The sequence below is a fragment of the Eptesicus fuscus genome, chromosome 19 (genome assembly GCF_027574615.1).
Source record: "Eptesicus fuscus isolate TK198812 chromosome 19, DD_ASM_mEF_20220401, whole genome shotgun sequence".
Classification (NCBI taxonomy): domain Eukaryota; kingdom Metazoa; phylum Chordata; class Mammalia; order Chiroptera; family Vespertilionidae; genus Eptesicus; species Eptesicus fuscus.
In genome coordinates, this window is record NC_072491.1 from 51,595,730 (window position 1) to 51,615,314 (window position 19,585).

The following is a 19,585-nucleotide window of genomic DNA, read 5'->3' on the forward strand; positions in this document are numbered from 1 at the left end:
GTTTTGTACCACAAATAAGAAAGGGAATTCTTAAATTGATCGGAAGCTAACATAATGACTAATTGCTATAATCCAGGCAAATATTTTGCATGCATTAGCTCACTAACTAACAATTATATTGGGCACACACTGTTATTATTCCTGTTTTACAATGAAGGCAACTAAGGGCACAGAGAGGCTAAGTGACTTGTTCAAGGCCATGTGTTCTTCACTCATTAGTTTCCAACCTTGACAGTCTGGTTGCAGGGTCGTACTGTTCACCACCACACAGACTGCCTCTTAAACTCTAAGGCAGGAATAAATGCTACAGGCAGTCAAGGGAGGCTTCTCAGAGGCAGTAACATTTGAGCTGACTCCTAAAGAATAAGAAGCTCCCTAAGTAGAGAGGAGCTGAAGGCAGATGCGTGGCTGCCCAGCAGTATGAAGGGAAGAGCTGGGCAGGGAGAGTAGGAGGGAACGAGACTGGGAAGTAGGTTGGAAGCAGATTGTGAATTGACTGGCACTCTGTTCAGGGAGTCTGGGCTGACTTTTTGTTACAGAGTAGTCCCAAGACACAAATCCGAAGACGGATGCAGGACTGGTTCCCTCAGAATCAAGCGGGGAGCTCGTTAAAAAGGCACCTTCCTAAGCCCTGCCCTAGGGGAGTCTGATTCCGAAAATCAAGGTGAAGGCCAGGAGTCTAGGTGGTTCCGGTGGATAGAAAGGCACAGTGAGGCCCTCTGCTGTGAGGAGCTAGGAGAGAATTTTAAGCATGGGATGTGACCGGACAGTATTTTTCTTTAAAATGGAAATTATTGAAGCTAGTACAAAAAAATATTGGAGATTTGGAGGCAGGAAGATCAATTAGGAAGCTATTCTAAAAATTCAGAAGAGATAAGGTCTTGAATGAAGACCATGGCTTTGTTGCTGGAATGGGGTGGGGGGACTGATTAAAAAGATATTTTATTTATTTATTTTATTTTTTAAAATATATTTTATTGATTTTTTAGAGAGTGGAAGAGAGAGGGATAGAAAGTTAGAAACATTGATGAGAGAGAAACATTGATCAGCTGCCTCTTGCACACCCCCTACTGGGGATGTGCCTGCAACCAAGGTACATGCCCTTGACCAGAATCGAACCTGGGACCCTTGAGTCCGAAGGCCGACACTCTATCCACTGAACCAAACCGGTTTCGGCTAAAAAGATATTTTAGAATAAGACTAATCCTATTTTATAATAGACAAATATGCAAATTGACCATACCTCCGACACACCCACAAGCCACGCCCACAAGCCACGCCCACTATCCAATCAGAGCGAGTATGCAAATTAACCCAAACCAAGATGGCTACAGCCACAGAGAGCGAGGTTTCCTAGGTAACAGAGGAAGCCAAGCTTTCTGCCAGCCGTTGCAGGCCTAAGCCTCCACTCAAGCTACAAAGTTTCAATTATAGAAGGTAAACAAATTCAAACAAATGGCGGCAGAATGGAGCTTGAGAGAGCAGGCCAGGGTTGCCGCCGGCAACAGGGGAAGCAAAGCTTTCCGCACACCCTGGCCGGGCCCACCCGCTTAAGGCAACAAAGTTTCAATTATAACCCCAACACAAATGGCTGCCGGCCGGCCTCGGAGGGAGCCCCAGGCTTGGCTCTGCTCCAGGCTACAAAGTTTCAATTGTAGAAGGAAAATAAATTCCAGATACCAGGGCCTCTGCTTGCATTGCCAGGGTGCATGACTGGCCTGAAAACCACCACAGGCCCCTCGCTCAGGCCGCCCCATGCCCCAAGGGAACCCCACCCTGATCAGGGACACCCTTCAGGGCAAACCATCTGGCCCCCATCCCTGTACCAGGCCTCTATCCTATCTAATAAGAGTAATATGCAGATTGACCATCACTCCAACACACAATATAGCTGCCCCCATTTGGTCAAAGATCTTGCCCCCATGTGGACACAAGATGGCCACCACAAGTTGGCCAGCAGGAGAGGGCAGTTGGGAGGCACCTGGCCTGCAAGGGAGGGCAGTTGAGAGGGACCAAGCCTGCAAGGGAGGGCAGTTGGAGGTGATCAACCCTGTAGGAGAGGGCAGTTAGGGGTGACCAGGCCGGCAGAGAAGGGAAGTTGGGGGCAAACAGGCTGGCAGCAGAGTGGTTAGGGGTGATCAGGCTGGCAGGCAGAAGCAGTTAGGGGCAATCAGGAAGGCAGGCAGGCAAGCAGTTGGGAGCCAGCAGTCCTGGATTGTGAGAGGCAGGCAGAAGCGGTTAGGGGCAATCAGGAAGGCAGGCAGGCAAGCAGTTGGGAGCCAGCAGTCCTGGATTGTGAGAGGGATGTCCGACTGCCCGTTTAGGCCCGATCTCTGGGATCAGGCCTAAACGGGCAGTCGGACATCCCTTGAGGGGTCCCAGATTGGAGAGGGTACAGGCTGGGCTGAGGGACAACCCCCCTCCGTGCACGAATTTCGTGCACCGGGCCTCTAGTAAATAAATAAGTAGGAAGGAGATCGAGTTAGGAGTTTAGGCTGAGCAAACAGGTGGATAGTGATGCTTCACCTCAGTGATGGCCATACTACCATACTTATCTGTGCAATTAGGATAACATCAATACGTTGTCTCAGATAGCTGACTTGAGGTCAGGTAGAGGGTTTACTATAGAAAACAAAAACTCAAGATTTTTAGGACGGGCTCCAGGGAGAAAGGGCTGAGCAGTCTGTCAGAGGAGTCTCTCCTTGCTGGCCATGGCAGAGAGAGTGGACACCTGTCACTGTGACCTGCCAGCTTCCGAGGGCCGTGCGGCACACTGCTCTCCTGCACACTCTCCTGCAAGCAATTCCAGTTCCGTCCCTTGGATTTGGGAATGGGAACAAAAGCAAGAGAAACTGTTAGCCTATTCACATGTCTGGGGCTTTAACTTGTAAACCCGAAGGCCTTGAGCAGCCTTCTATGCCATGCTGACTGGAGGACAGAGAAAGCTGGTTCAGAGGAAGTGGGGGGATTATGCAGACATGAGAGTGAAGAGGGGGCGGGGAAGGGAAGATACACATCACTGCCGAGTCTCATGGCTCTTGTGTCTGGGCGCAGCCCTTCTAGAATCTGCTCTGGGGTTTCGTAAGGCCTCCATGTATCCTATAAAAAATCATGCTTCCTCTCTTTCTTCCTAAGCTAGTTTAAGTTAATCTCTGTTTCTGGTAGTATTACAGTATTATAGTATTATAGTAGGATTACAGGCCGGGCCTTCATCTTTTTCTTCCAGGGTAGGCATTTGGATTGAGTGTTACCAGAACGAGCACTTCCGGGTGGGAACACAGTAGTACATATCCAGTACATGTCCAAGTACATACCCAGTGTATCTCTATACATTTAATTCAGAGCTCTGCTTTTTACGTCCTTTTCCTTCCTTTTTCAAATGATTCTTTGATTCTTGCCAAGTTTTGTAGCCAGTTTATGAATATAGAGAAAATGGAACTTATTCAGCGTCTTGGCCTGTTTGGGCTCTTAGAATACCTTACATGAGATACCTTAAACACCAAACATTTATTTCTCACAGTTCTGGTGGCAGGGAAGTCCCACCATATAGACACCAGCCAATTCCATGTCTGGTAAGGACCTACTTCCTGGTTCATGGACTGCCAACTTCACATCATGTTCTCACGAGGCAGAAGGGAGGAGGGAGCGCTGTGGGTCCTCTTTTATAAAGTCTCTAATCCCATTCATAAGGGCTCCACCCTTGTAATATAATCACCCCAAAGGCCCACCTCCTAATACCAGCACTCTGGGTGTTAGGATTTACTATATGAATTTGGAGGGAGAGGGAGAAGAAAAGTTAAGTCCGTAGCATTTGGGAATCAAGATTGCTCTTAAATGCATATATGCAATTGCTCAGCAATTTTTAGAAAAGGATGTGTACATTGGAGTCAAAGAATCAAAATGTATACCTTCCAAGATGAAAAACTATACCTTGGGATAGCCTAGTCAAAGAAGGTTCCTAATCAATATGAAGTAAGATAGAAAGCTTATTATCTATACTAATAAAAGGGTAATATGCTAATTAGACCAGACCTCTTCCAGATGTCCTTTTGGACGTCCTTCCGGACAAAGCCATGGTGGCAGGGGCCAAGGCAGAGGTCGTTATGGGCTTTAGGCTGGCAGGGGAGGGCAGTAAGGGCTGATCAGGCCAGCAGGGAAGGCAGTTAGGGTTGATCAGGCCGGCAGGGGAGGGCAGTTAGGGGCGATCAGGCTGGCAGGGGATCAGTTAGGGGGCCATCAGGCTGGCAGGCAGAGGTGGTTGGGGCGATCAGGTTGGCAGGGGAGCAGTTAGGGGCATCAGGCTGGCAAGTAGAGGCGGTTAGGGGCAATCAGACAGGCAGGCAGGCGAGCGGTTAGGAGCCAGCGGTTCCGGATTGCGAGAGGGATGTCTGACTACCGGTTTAGGCTCGATCCTGCAATCAGACATCCCCCAAGGGGTCCCAAATTGGAAAGGGTGCAGGCCAGGCTGAGTGACCCCCCTCCCCCCATGCACGAATTTTGTGCACCGGGCCTCTAGTCCTATATAATAAAGAGGTAATAATCAAATTAACCCTCATACCCTCACAAGATGGCTGCCTATGACCAGGCTGGCAGGAGGGTTAGTGAGGGACAACCAAACAACTGAACAAGCAGGCTGCATGGGGTGACTAGGTCAGTGGGGGAGCTGGCAGGGGGGGCAGTTGGGAGCGATTAGGCTGGTGGGGAGGGACAGTTAGGGGCGACCAGGCAGGCAGGCAGGTGAATGATTAGGAGCCAGTGGTCCAGGATTGTGAGAGGGATGTCCAACTGCCGGTTTAGGCCTCACCACCGGAGGGAGATGCTCCGACCAGTAGATTAGCTTGCTTCTGGGTTCCGGCCGATCAGGACTGAGCTAGATGGGCTGTACATGCCCTGGAGCCCTCCCGCGGTCCCTCCCTGGCTGTTCAACCTCCCATATCCCTTCCCAGCCCTGATCATGCACTGGTGGGGTCCCTCGGCCTGGCCTGTGCCCTCTCGCAATCCAGAACCCCTCGGGGTATGTCAGAGAGCCAGTTTCAGCCTGATCCCGCAAGCCAGGCCGAGCGACCTCACTGGTGCACGAATTCGTGCACCGGGCCTCTAGTAATGAAATAATATTAGTCACATTTCCTGTCTAGTATACAGATTACACTGTGCTAATCAGATATTCTTTTTATGAATGATGAAAGGACTAAAGCCAGGCAAACTTCAGGTTATTAAAACATTAGTTTTTAAGAAGTAAAGTGCTATACTAATATCTATTACTGGAGGCCCAGTGCACAAATCCATGCACCAGTGGGGTCCCTCAGCCTGGTCTGAGGGATTGGGCCAAAACCGGCTCTCGACATCCCCCGAGGGGTCCCAGATAGCGAGAGGGTGCAGGCCAGGCTGAAGGATGCCACCAGTGTACGATCGGGGCTGGGGAGGGACACGGGAGATTGGCCAGCTGGGGAGGGACCACGGGAAGGCTCCAGGGCATGTCCAGGCCCATCTCGCTCAGTCCCAATCAGCCAGACCACAGCAGCAAGTTAACCTATGGGTCAGGGTCAGAGCATCTTCCCCCTGGTGATCAGTGCACATCATAGCGACTGGTTGTCCAGTCGACTGTCTGCCCCCTAGTGGTCAGTGCATAGTTAGCGGTTGATTGGCCTTAGCATATCATTAGCATATTACGCTTTGATTGGTTGAATGGTCTACCAGCCAACAGGACACTTAGCATATTAGGCTTTTATTATATAGGATGTTATATAGTACACTTGAACAACTTTGCCAATTTATATCTTTTCATGTGATTTTTATGCTCTATTTGTATATAATATACAAGTTAAGATTTTTAAGAATAAGTGAAATCAGTCATATGGAATGAACCTTTAAATTAGTGCAGATTTTTACTTCTGACATGGTTCTTGGTTGGTATTGCTATTCTTTGACTAACAAATACATGTACCAGATAGATGATAGATAGATAGATAGATAGATAGATAGATAGATGGATAGATAGATAGATAGATAGATTGATTCATTTATTTACTAGAGGCCCGGTGCATGAAATTCATGCACGGGGTGGGGTGGGGGGGTCCCTCAGCCTGGCCTGCATCCTTTCCAATTCGGGACCCTGCAGGGATTGGGCCTAAATTGGCAGTCGGACATCCCCCTCACAATCTGGGATTGCTGGCTCCTAACGGCTTGCCTGCCTGCCGGCCTGATCGCCCCTAATTGCTCCCCAGCCGGCCTGATCGCCCCTAACTGCTCTCCTGCCGGCCTGATCACCCCTAACTGCTCCCCTGCCTGCCTGATCACCCCTAACTGCCTCTGCCTCGGCCCCTGCACCTGGGACCCAGGTTTCCCTCCCTCTGGCCAGCCGCAGGCATCCGGGACCCCCAGCAGCTCGGCCTGGGCTGGCTGCAAGCACCAGGACCACGGGCGGCTTCTCCCAGGCCTCCTGCAGCCGCAGGCACCCGGGACCGTGGGTGGCTCCTTCCGGGACCATGGGCGGCTTCGCCCGGGCCCAGCTTTGTCAGAAAGGACTCCAGAAGATGTCTGGTCTAATTAGCATATTACCCTTTTATTAGTATAGATTTCTAGGCAAATAACTATTAACCTGTATAAAACTTTATTCCCAAGCTTCTTTAGCTTACTTAGGTGCAAAGAATGATTTATGTATAAGCAAAAACTGAAAAGAGCTGCAGTGTCCAGGGGCGTTGGGCTAAAAAATATTGGAGCTCTAGATTTTATCAGATCCATAAACAAAATTTGAAAAAGCAGTCATAATGTAAAATAGCAACTCCCAGAAACTTCTTCAAGTTTATCTTCTTCAGAGTTGACTCAGTTCACTTTGCTTCATTCTTGGAAGCCTCATCAGATCCTCACAAGACCTGGAACTTCTCTCCATAGCGAGTGGCGCTTTTCCACCCACAGATTGGGCAGAGCTTCAGCCCGTCTCCTGACACCAGTCAGACTGTCTGACGAGCTGGTTTAAGATGCGAGGTAGCACTTCTGTCGGCTGCTCTGTCCCAGCATGGCCTGTCATGGTTTGTGAACATATTTACCCCTTCAGTACCAGAGATATTGTCACCCCTGACTTCTGCAAGGGGAACTGAAGTTTTCTATCACCTGCTGTAGCCGTTCCGTGAACTACCTTCTTCTTTCTTTCTGTGCACTTGTGCCTGCAGTTTGGCGAGTTTCTCTTGGTTCATGATCGTTTCTTTCGTCTTGTTGGAGAGGAAATGGACCAAGAGGGGACTAGGGCTGATGCTCAGGAGGTTTGGGGCAGACCAGCTGAGAATAAGCGCCACAGAGAGATTTAAACATGGAGAGGCACTCTGACAAGTTGTTGAAATGGGGGATTTTTTTTACTTTTAAGTAATCACTTATATGGTTAAAGCATCTATTCTCAAAGAAGTTATTTTTCATTAATTCACTTTTTTGCATTGGCAGAATCATTACAGATATATTAACATGTAAGAAAGATTGAATTCATGTGCATGAAACTAATTAAGGTTGTGTGGTGATGAGGCTTTATGAAAGCAGTTAAAAATTTTTTTACTCTTTGACTCCTGCTAGACTAGAGGTGGTCAGCCCTGCCTGTTCTTCAAAAAGGATAAAAGGACATCCCTTACGCGCATTTTATTTCATAGTAAATCATCATTCTGAGGCTGCTGTGGACATATGGCTTTATTCTACGTCAGAAGCTTCTAAGAAAGTGACTTCTTTTCTTTGCTAACTACAAGAATAAGGATAGCACTACTTAGCAAGTCGGTGTAGATGCTCTCACAGGAATATTAATGAGACAGTATCATGTAGTGCTTTGAGCACAATATTGGTTAGAAGTCAGATTGCCTGGGTTTGCTTCTTAACAGTGTAATCGTAAGCAAATTTCTTAATGCTCTATTTTTCATTTTCTTCACTGCAAAAATAATGGTACTTTAGATAAATCACTTAGAAGAATATCTGGCCCCTGAAATAGCAAGCACTTAATTAATGTTCGTTTTTGTTTTCTTCCTTGGGAGTAATTATTAGTTGTACATTGATGTAGATTTAGGAGAAAATTCAAATCATATACTTTTTTTAAAGTTTTAATATTAATAGACGTGTGCATTCTATATGTAGCTGTGTCACCCACAAAGCTTGACTTCATCTGTTTCCTAGAGACCATTAAAAACTGCCTCTGGTCAGTGAGAAGTCCTCATGGACTCAGGGTGCTGGCGCTCAGTAGAGACACCTTACAGTGCCAGGTCCTCCTTTAGGTACCTCCAGTGTATTAATTTATCTTATCGTCATGGCAACCAATCAAGTAGCTACTAGTATTGCCTCAATATTTATTTATTTATTTATTTATTTATTTATTTATTTATTTATTTATTAATACTCGATATGTTTTCATTGATTTTAGAGAGAGACAGACAGAGAAATATCAATGTGAGAAACATCAATAAGTTGCCTTTTGTACGCTCTCTGTCTAGGGATCAAACACACAACCTACGTCTGTGCTCTGACGGGGAATCGAATCTGCAGCCTTTTGGTGTATGGGACGATGCTCCAACCAACTGAGCCAGTTATTTTTTGAGTAAAGGAATGGATAGACATGCCATTTTACAGATGCCGAAATGAAGATCTGGAGGGCTGATACACAGCTAGTAGTTAGTAGAATCAGAATTTGAACACAGTCTAATTCCAAAACATGTGTACCTTAGATGCAGATGCTGTCCTGCCGAGATGTCTTTGGCTTTGGGCAGTGACATGTCGTTCAGCACTGGCGCTGTCCCTCGCTCTAGCTCCGTTTCCTTGGCCAGTGCGCAGCACACCGTCTTCCGCTACGGAGCTGCCTGTCCACACCTCCCTGAGTGGTCTCGGATTCCATTTTACCCCTGGCTTGGGTTCCTAATTGTTACACCCCTTTCCCTTGGGAAGTAGGCATAAAGAGGGGTGTGCATATACTGGGGACAGAACAGCATTGACACACGCGGGTGAAATGCCACTGCCAGCCTGGCTGATGCGGCCCTGCCTGGATCCTGCCTCCTCACCTGCTTGCTGGCCCGGATCCAGCTGTCTCTGCTGAGTCCTGGCTGCATTACTTTGGTTCCTACTTTGAGTCAGTTCTGATTTCTCTTTGCTTGTAACACAAGCATTTGAAAAAGAAGTAGGAGATACACGACAGAAGCCAAGTGAACAATAATTCAATCAACAACTATATTAATGTCAAGCTAATAGTGACTTTTCTAGGCACCCTAAGTAATGCATTCTTTGTACTTGAACTCAAAAATCACTCTCCTCATGTGAGGTGGGGTGGAAGGAGCTTTAGCTGGTGACTTTCCCGGTCTCACTTGGCCTGTCATGTGCATGTGGACCCACTGCTGGCCGCAGGGAAGAGGTGGAGGTTCTTCCGCCCGCACTTCCTCGGCTGTGTCGCCCCATTGAGCTGTGAACAGTGGCCGAGGACAAAAGCTGCATACACTGTACAAACAGCACCAGAGCGGCAGGACACTGACTCATTCTTCCCTCTGTGTGAGAACTGAGGGGGCCTCCATTCATGGCCTTTGTGGTGGTGTCTGTCAGCAGCGCCGTCTGAGGCCAGGCCTATTGTGTTGGCCAGTGTTTCTTATTGACCCAAGTCTGTGCCTGCTATGTTCCCAGGGTCGAAGTTGCGAATGAGAGAATGTTTGAAAAGGGGTAATCATAGGCTAAGTGCATTTGTGCATTGTCATCTGACCTATTAAATCTAAACTGCGTGCCACGTCAGTGCAAACAGGTAATTATACAGTCACAGCTGCAGCTATTGACATCGGTTACCGCCCCCACCCGCCAGGGGAAAAATGTGTTTTTGTCCTGTGTCTGGAGTCTCATGTGCTGCACATGAATGAATTTTAACTGAAAATGACAGTGGGTTAGGAGGACTAGACGATCAACAAGGTGCGTTCTGTAAAACAGCCCCTCACAGCGCCGGCATGCCTTTCCCTGTGGTAACCCAGGGTTTTCCCTGTTCAGAGGGTCACCGTGGCTCAGTTTTCGTTTGAAGGAGTGTGAGGTGGAGGTGGTGTTCATGTTGCCATCCTGGGCCACCGTCACTTTGGAAGGTCTGCCTCTAGCAGCTTGTTGCTTGTTGCTTGTTGCCCTGCTCCTCCAGGGACGATGTGTTGGCCAGAGTTCCACGCTCCCCACCATGACAAGTACACTGGAGTGAGCGGGGCTGGTGGCTGTTAATTATGTTGAAAAGTCTGTCCTTTCTGGTTTCTCTGCCAGAGAGCAGAAGGTATGAATTCATCTGTCCTGCAGAAGAGCCACTCTTAAGGTAGAAGAAAAGGAGTTTAGGAATGTTCTCATCACCATGCAAATCCAGTTAGCCCTGGAGCACTCTGCGTGCATTTCCACTCCCTCCACAGTTCATTCTTTCACAATATTGGGTTAAAGGCCTCGTGGGTGATGGGCTCTGTGCGGGGTGTGGGGTGCAGTTTGAAAGTACAGTCTGTTAGCTTCTGATTCACGCTGTCCCAGGGGGCGCTGTGAAGTGTGTCAGGAGTGGAATGACAGGAAGTAGAAGGACACTTTTAAGACCTATAACTTCAGGGTTTTTCTAAGTTTTTCCCCTAAGGTTTTGACACTTGGACACTGCATTAAACATCCAGGAGAACTCCAAGTGGGTGGGTGCAGGCCGCATTGGGCCTGGGTGGGAAAGCACTGGGATGCCTGAGCGGGGAGTGTGCCAGCTTTGGAGCCAGAGTCCCGCACACCCGGCTAGCTCCTGCCTTCCTGCGTGCACCGCAGTGCTGGGCTGGCTGGGCACACAGGATGGCAGTCCAGTGCCCCTGCATCCCAGGTACTGGAGAGGCAGTGACAGTAATGGTAACTCTTACCCTCCGGGACTGAGTAAAATGCCGTCTTTTCTTAATAACTGTCCTCACCGCAAGCACAATTTTGAAAAAAAAATGGCATAGTGATTGAATATAAGTAGAATAAATTATACAGCAAAACCAAAGACTAAATATGTTCTACCTTTGAAAATGTGGGCCAGTAATGAAGACATATTCCTTCCTCTTCAAAAATAATGTATTTCCTATTAATGTTCCCGGGAAAGTTGGCCTCTCCTACCTGGAACACTATGTGGCATTAAAATATTTACTACATCATGTCGTGCACCATCTTAACCCCCAAAAGTGGCAACAATTTTCAAATTCTTATAATGAAACTAGAGGCCCGGTGCACAGATTCGTGCACCAGTGGAGTCCCTCAGCCTGGCCTGTGGGGATCAGGCTGAAACCGGTTCTCTAACATCCCTTGAGGGATCCTGGATTGGAAGAGGGCTCAGGCCAGGCCGAGAGACCCCGCTGGTGCATGATTGGGGCCAGGGAGGAACTGCGGGAGGGCTCCAGGAAGTGTCCGGCTCAAATCACCCATTCCTGATTGGGGCCAGCCAGCCGAGGAGGGACTGCGGGAGGTTGGCTGGCTGGGGAGGGACCATGGGAGGGCTCCAGGGCGTGTCTGGCCTGTCTCACCCAGTCCCTATCGGCTGGTCCACAGCAGCAAGCTAACCTATCTATAGGAATGTCTGCCCCCTGGTGGTCAGTGCACGTCATAGCGACTGGTCAAACAGACACTTAGCATATTAGGCTTTTATATATATACTAGAGGCCCAGCTCACAAAATTCATTCGTGGGTATGGTCCCTAGGCTTGGCCTGCGATCAGGGCCATGTTCCCCAGCTGTCCACAGCTGGCCCCGCCTCCCACTGCCACCCACCCTTAGTTCCCTGTTCGTCATCAGGTGATCAGTGCCTGACGGCCAGGGAAAGGGACCAAGAGGTGGTCAGTGTGCCTCTAGTGACTGGTCCAGCAGTTGTTCTGGTTGTTCTGCCTTTAGGGTCAATTAGCATATTACCCTTTTATTATATAGGATATTTTTTTACAAATAATTTTTTTTTTTCATTTTTTTAGGGCGACTGTTTCACATACAGAATTGTTTTGATAGATACCAAGTGGAATCACTTCAAAAGACTTCATATTTGTAAGAAATGACAAAACACATGCCGACTGGAGCCTTGATTTGGGAAGAACATGGCTCGTGGCCAGCAGTTGATTAAGCCAGCCTTGGGTTTGGGCCACACAGTGATGGATAGGTGTGAGAGGTTCTGGCTTCCCCACTCAGGATACTCCTGTGGGTCCAAGTGGTTGTTAGGAAGGGTGGCAATTGGTGCTCTTTTCCTCCGAAGTAACAGGAGTTGTACTAGTACTAGGTATACCGGTTAATAATGCGGATTTTTTTTCCAATTTTTTTTATTAAGGTATTATATGTGTACATATCTTACCATTGCCCCCCCCCACCCCACTCCCATATATGCCCTCACCCCACTCCCATATATGCCCTCACCCCCCAGAGTTTTGCGTCCATTGGTTATGCTTATATGCATGCATACAAGTCCTTTGATTGATCTCTTATCTTCCCCACCTCTCCCTAACCTTCCTGCTGTAATTTGACAGACTGTTTGATGCTTTACTGCCTCTGTATCTATCTTTTTGTTCAAGTTTATAATGTTCTTTATTATCCATAAATGAGTGAGATCATGTGGTATTTTTCTTTCATTGAATGGCTTATTTCACTTAACATAATGTTCTCCAATTCCATCCAGGTTGCTGCAAATGGTAAGAATTCCTTGTTTTTTATGGCAGCATAATATTCCATTGTGTAGATGTACCATAGTTTTCTGATCCAGTCACCTGCTGATGGGCACCTAGGCTGTTTCCAGATCTTAGCTATTGTAAATTGTGCTGCTATGAACATAAGGGTGCATATATCCTTTCTTATTGGTGTTCCCAGGTTCTTAGGATATATTCCTAGGAGTGGGATTACTGGGTCAAATGGGAGTTCCATTTTCAGTTTTTTGAGGAAACTCCATACTGTTCTCCACAGTGGCTGCCCCAGTCTGCATTCCCACCAGCAGTGTACGAGGGTTCCTTTTTCTCTGCATCCTCGCCAACACTTGTCGTTTGTTGATTTGTTGATGATAGCCATTCTGACAGGTGTGAGATGGTACCGCATTGTTGTTTTGATTTGCATCTCTCGGATAATTAGTGACGTTGAGCATGTTTTCATGTGTCTCTTGGCCTTCCTTCTGTCTTCTTTGGAAAAGATTCTATTTAGGTCCGTTGCCCATTTTTTTATTGGATCATTTATCTTCCTTTTATTAAGTTGTATAAGCTGCCTGTAGATGTTGGAGATTAAACCTTTATCAGTGATGCTATTTGCAAATATGTTCTCCCATGCAGTGGGCTTTCTTGTTGTTTTGTTGATAGTTTCTTTTGCTGTAAAAAAGCTTTTTATTTTGATGTAGTCCCATTTGTTTATTTTCTCCTTAGCTTCCATTGCCCTAGGGGCAGTATCGGTGAAGAAGTTCTTTTGGCATATGTCTGAGATTTTGCTGCCTGTGGATTCCTCTAGTATTTTTATGGTTTCTCGTCTTATGTTTAAGTCCTGTATCCATTTTGAGTTTATTTTTGTGTATGGCGTAAGTTGGTGATCTAGCTTCATTTTTTTGCATGTATCTGTCCAATTTTCCCAACACCATTTATTGAAGAGACTGTCTTTATTCCACTGTATGTTCATGCCTCCTTTGTCAAATATTAATTGAGCATAGTGGTTTGGGTCAATATCTAGATTCTCTATTCTGTTCCATTGATCTATATGTCTGTTCTTGTGCCAGTACCAGGCTGTTTTGAGAATAGTGGCTTTGTAATACAGCTTGAAATCTGGTATTGAGATCCCTCCTACTTTATTCTTCTTTCTCAGGATTGCTGTGGCTATTCGGGGTCTTTTTTTATTCCAGATGAATTTTTGGAGAGTTCTTTCAAGGTCTGTGAAATATGCCGTTGGTATTTTAATGGGGAGTGCATTGAATCTGTAGATTGCTTTGGGTAGTATGGACATTTTAATGATGTTGATTCTACCAATCCATGAACATGGTATGTTCTTCCATCTGTTTACGTCTTCCTCTATCTCTTTTTTCAGTGTCCTGTAGTTTTCCGTGTATAGGTCTTTTACCTCCTTAGTTAAGTTTATTCCTAGGTATCTTAATTTTTTTGGTGCGATGGTAAATGGGATTGCCTTTTTAGTCTCTCTGTCTGTAAGTTCACTATTGGTGTATAGAAAGGCCATAGATTTCTTGGCGTTAATTTTGTATCCTGCTACATTGCCGAATTCATTTATTATGTCTATTAGTTTTTTGACGGAGTCTTTCGGATTTTTTATGTACAATATCATGCCGTCTGCAAATAAAGACAGCTTTACTTGTTCTTTTCCAATTTGGATGCCTTTTATTTCTTCTTCTTGTCTAATTGCAATGGCTAATACTTCCAGTACTATGTCAAACAGGAGTGGTGAGAGTGGGCATCCCTGTCTTGTTCCTGTTCTTAGGTGAAATGGTTTTAGTTTTTGTCCATTGAGTATGATGTTTGCTGTGGGTTTATCATATATAGCTTTTATTATGTTGAGGTATAAGCCTTCTATTCCCACCTTGTTGAGAGTTTTTATCAAGAAAGGGTGTTGGATTTTGTCAAATGCTTTTTCTGCATCAATTGATATGACTATGTGATTTTTATCTCTCAATTTGTTTATGTGATGTATCACGTTTATTGATTTGCGGATATTGTACCATCCTTGCATTCCTGGGATAAATCCTACTTGGTCATGGTGTATGATCTTTCTGATGTACTGCTGGAGCCGATGTGCTAGAATTTTGTTGAGGATTTTGGCATCTATGTTCATGAGGGATATTGGTCTGTAGTTCTCTTTCATTGTGTTGTCTTTATCTGGTTTTGGTATTAGGGTGATGCTGGCTTCATAGAAGGAGCTTGGAAGTGTTCCTTCTCTTGAATTTTTTGGAATAGTCTGAGGAGGATAGGTTTTAGTTCTTCCTTGAATGTTTGGTAAAACTCTCCTGTGAAGCCATCAGGCCCCGGGCTTTTGTTTGCCGGAAGCTTTTTGATGACTGCTTCAATTTCGTCCATAGTTATTGGCCTATTGAGCTCTTTTGATTCTTCTTGATTGATTTTTGGAAGGTTATATTTTTCTAGGAATATGTCCATTTCCTCCAGGTTGTCCAGTTTGTTGAAATAGAGTTGTTCGTAGTATTTTGTAACAATCCTTTGTATCTCCGTGGGGTCTGTTGTTATTTCACCTCTTTCATTTCTGATTTTGTTTATTTAGGTCCTCTCTCTTTGCTTCTTGGTGAGCCTGGCTAGAGGTCCATCAATCTTGTTTATCCTTTCAAAGAACCAGCTCTTGGTTTTGTTGATCTTTTGTATTGTTTCTTTGGTCTCTATGTCATTTATCTCCGCTCTGATCTTTGTTATTTCCTTCCTTCTGGTTACACTGGGCTTTTCTTGCTGCTCTTTTTCTAGCTCTTTGAGTTGTAGGGTTAGGTAATTTATTACCATTGTTTCTTGTTTTTTGCAATAGGCTTGTAGAGCTATGAAATTCCCTCTCAAGACTGCTTTCACTGTGTCCCATAGATTTTGGATTGTTGTGTTTTCATTGTCATTTGTTGCCATGATGTTTTTTATTTCTTCCTTGATCTCTCTGGTGACCCAGTCCTTGTTTAATAGCATGCTGTTTAGTCTCCATGTGTTTGATTTCTTTCGATTGTATTTATTGTAGTTGATTTCCAGTTTTATGCCACTGTGATCTGAGAAGACGCTTGATATAATTTCTATCTTCTTGAATTTGAAGAGACTTTGCCTGTGACCCAGCATATGGTCTATCTTTGAAAATGACCCATGTGCACTTGAGAAGAATGTATATTCTGTGGCTTTGGGGTGAAATGTTCTGAAGATGTCAATTAATTCCATCTGGTCTAGTGAATCATTTAGGATTGCTGTTTCTTTGCTGATATTTTGTTTAGAGGATTTGTCCATTGGTGATAGTGGGGTATTAAAGTTTCCTACTATGATTGTATTGCTATTAATCTCTCCCTTGATATCCTCCAGGAGTTTTTTTATGTATTTGGGTGCTCCTGTATTGGGGGCGTATATGTTTACCAGAATTATTTCTTCTTGTTGGATTTCTCCCTTTAGTATTATGAAGTGGCCTTCCTTATCTCTTGTTATGGCATTTACTTTGAGGTCTATTTTGTCAGATATAAGTATTGCTACCCCAGCTTTTTTTTTCATTTCTGTTTGCCTGAAAGATATTTTTCCATCCCTTCACTTTCAGTCTGTGTGAGTCTCTTGTTCTGAGGTGGGTCTCTTGTAGACAGCATATATATGGGTCATTTTTTTTATCCATTCAGCCACTCGATGTCTTTTGATTAGAGCATTTAGTCCGTTTACATTTAAAGTTATTACTGAACGGTATTTGTTTGTAGTCATATCTATTTTTGCGTCTGTATTCCTTCTTACCTGTTTATTTCTTCTTTTTACAGTATTCCCTTTAGCAATTCTTGCATTGCTGGTTTGGTGGTGATAAACTCCCTGAGCCTTTTTTTGTCTGCGAAGCTCCTGATTTCCCCTTCAATTTTGATTGATAGTCTTGCTGGATATAGTATTCTTGGATTCAGTCCTTTGCTTTGCAACACTTTGTATACCTCCTTCCATTCACTTCTAGCTTGTTGTGTTTCTGTTGAGTAATCATTTGACAATCTGATGGGTGTTCCTTTTTAGGTAACTCTCTGTCTCTCTCTTGCCGCCTTTAAGATTCTCTCTTTATCATTTATATATGCCATTGAAATTATGACATGTCTTGGTGTGGGTCTTTTGGGGTTGATCCTGCTTGGGACTCTCTACTTGTGTAACTTTTATCTTTCCCATATCCGGGAAGTTTTCTGTCATTATTTCTTCAAATAGATTTTCTAATCCCTGCTGCTCTTCTTGTCCTTCTGGCAGCCCTATTATACGCATGTTACTTCGTTTCATGTTGTCCCGAAGCTCCCTTAGGCTTTCCTCCTGCTTTTTAATTTTTTTCTCCATTTGCTGTTCAGATTGAGCTTGTTTCTGTACCTGATCTTCTAACTCACTAATTCGGTCCTCTGCTTCTTGTAGTCTACTGTTGAAACTTTCCATGGTGTTTTTGATTGTAGCTATATCACTTTTCATTTCTTCCTGATTCTTGCATAAGTTGTTGATTTTCTCATTCATCCGATGTATAAATTCCACGACCATTACTCTGAACTCCTTTTCGGTCATGTTGCAAGCTTCAGTTTCACTAATTTCCTTTCTTGGCGACTCCACATTTTCTTTCCTCTGTGGGTTATTTCGTTTCCCCATTCTGGCTATCACCAGAAAGCTCAAGCTTCCATTTGCGTGGACCTGGGCCGTGTGCTGTGGGGACTTCGCTCCACCCGAGTTTCACTGAAGTGCTCTGACACTAGGACGTGTGGCTGCCTTTGGTTGGTGGGAACTAGACTTGCCCAGGGTCAGTGTCCACAGTGTTCCGTGTGGTCTCGTGTGCACACTTAGAATCAGGGGCCCTGTCTGCACCACACTGTTGGTATGTGCCGAAAATGAGATCCTTAGCATGTGCCAGGAGTCAGAGTTTCCCTGTGTCTGCACCAAGAATCAAGTGTCAGAGTCTCTGTTGCCTTGTGCGGTTTCTCATTGAGAATCAGAGTCCCTGTGTGTGCATGCACCAACAACTGGGGTTGCTGGCTCTTAGTGTGAATGCGCTGGGAGTCAGGGATCCCAGGCAGCTGTGTCCGGCGTGCCAAATTCCCTGAAGTGGAGCTGCGTCCTGTGTGTGCTCTCTCTACTGAGCCAAACCGGCTAGGGCGCACACTCTCAAATTCCTGAAGGTGAGCTGCCTCCGTGCACTCTCTCAGATTCCCCGAAGGGGGGCGGAGTCCGTCCTGTGCACCAAATTCCCCAAAGGGAAGCCCCTCTGTGCACGCTCTAAGATTCCCCGAAGGGGAGCTGTGACCCGCAAGCCAAGTTCCCCCAAATTCCCCAAAGGGGTGCCCTCTGTGCACACTGACAGATTTCCCCGAAGGGGAGCTGCTTCTGTCCCGCGTGCCAAATTCCCTAAGTGTCCCTGCACAAAGCTCTGCAGCTTGGGCGAGGGGCGGGTCTATCAGTTACTGTGTCGCTATCCACGAGCCTACGGGGAGGGGGATAGGCTCTTTGACTCACGGGAATCTGCCGGGAAGTCTGGATTCTTGTTGTTTGTTGGTCTGAAGCTATGATAGCAGTTCTCTGTCCCCAGTGGCTGCAGGGTCCTGGTTTGTGTCAGAAGCCAGGATCCGAGTCTCAGGCAGCTCTGTTTCTCAAGATGGCGTGGTCTCTGCGTCCGCACCAGCCGCCGAGAAGTGTCCGCTTTGTGCGCGGGGCTCCGCCGTCTAGGACTGCCCGGTTAGGCAGCCCCTTGGAAGACGTGCAGAATCTAACTGACCCTAGCTCACACACACACACACACACACACACACGTCTACACTCTCCTCTATGGGTTCCTCACTCACACTCTCTCTCTCCCTACCTTCCTGCCGGTCGCCATCTTTTTCGCTTTTTCTGTTATAATAATGCGGATTTTGTAATCAAAGAAAACACGATAATTTCAAGAGAAATATCAAAAGTGCTTTATTCAAAGTAATGTCCATCGCTAGCTACACATTTCCCCCATCTTTCAGGTAATTTGTGGATATCGTCCCAATGGAACTTTTCTTGTTTTGAGGCAAACTATTTAGAGACCCCATTTTCCACTTCTTCGTACGTTTTGAAGTGCTGCTCAGAAAGTGCATGTGCCATCGATCGGAACAAGTGGTAATCTGAGGAGCAAGGTCTGGTGAATATGGCGGGTGGGTTAATACTTCCCAGGCAAGATCTTTTAAAGTGTCTTTAACTGGTTTTGAAGTGTGTGATGGTGCGTCATCATGAAGCAAAATTACTTTGCCGTGTCTTCTGGCCCATTCTGGTTGTTTTACAATCAAAGCATAGTTCAAATTGATTATTTATTGTTGATGGCAATCAGTATTAACAGTTTCACCTGGTTTTAGAAGCTTATAATACACCACCCCTTCCTGATCCCATCAAATGCAGAGCATTGTCTTTCCGAAGCAATTTGGCCTTGCAGTCGATGTTGATGGTTGACCTGGATCAACCTATGATTTTTAAAAATATATATATTTTATTGATTTTTTACAGAGAGGAAGGGAGAGGGATAGAGAGTTAGATACATCAGATGAGAGAGAAACATCGATCAGCTGCCTCCTGCATACCCCCCACTGGGGATGTGCCCGCAACCAAGGTACATGCCCTTGACTGGAATCGAACCTGGGACCCTTCAGTCCACAGGCCGATGCTCTATCCACTGAGCCAAACTGTTAGTGCTCAACCCATGATTTTGTGCGTTTGGGATTCTCAGAATAAATCCACTTTTCATTGCCAGTCATAATTCGATGCAAAAAAGACTTTCTTTCGTGCAGTTGAAGCAACATTTTACTGATGACTTTTCGGTTTTTCATTTGTCTTTCGTTCAGTTGATGTGGCACCCATTTTTCTTCCTTTAAACTCTTTCCCATTGCTTGTAAACGATTGAAAATTATTTGCTGAGCAGCGTTTAATCTTTCTGCAAGTTGTTTTTGAGTTTGACGCACATCTTCATCCAATAATGCTTGTAAT

At 45.6% G+C, this 19,585-nt stretch overlaps 1 protein-coding gene and 1 pseudogene across 2 annotated transcripts in view; one reads left to right on the top strand and one right to left on the bottom strand.

The window, feature by feature from the left end:
- The window catches only part of TPD52 (tumor protein D52), a 194,015-nt gene that overhangs the window by 122,465 nt on the left and 51,965 nt on the right, over positions 1-19,585 (top strand). The gene's annotated exons all lie outside the window — the stretch shown is intronic.
- LOC129147274 (transcription factor BTF3-like) lies at positions 6,828-8,738 on the bottom strand (annotated as a pseudogene).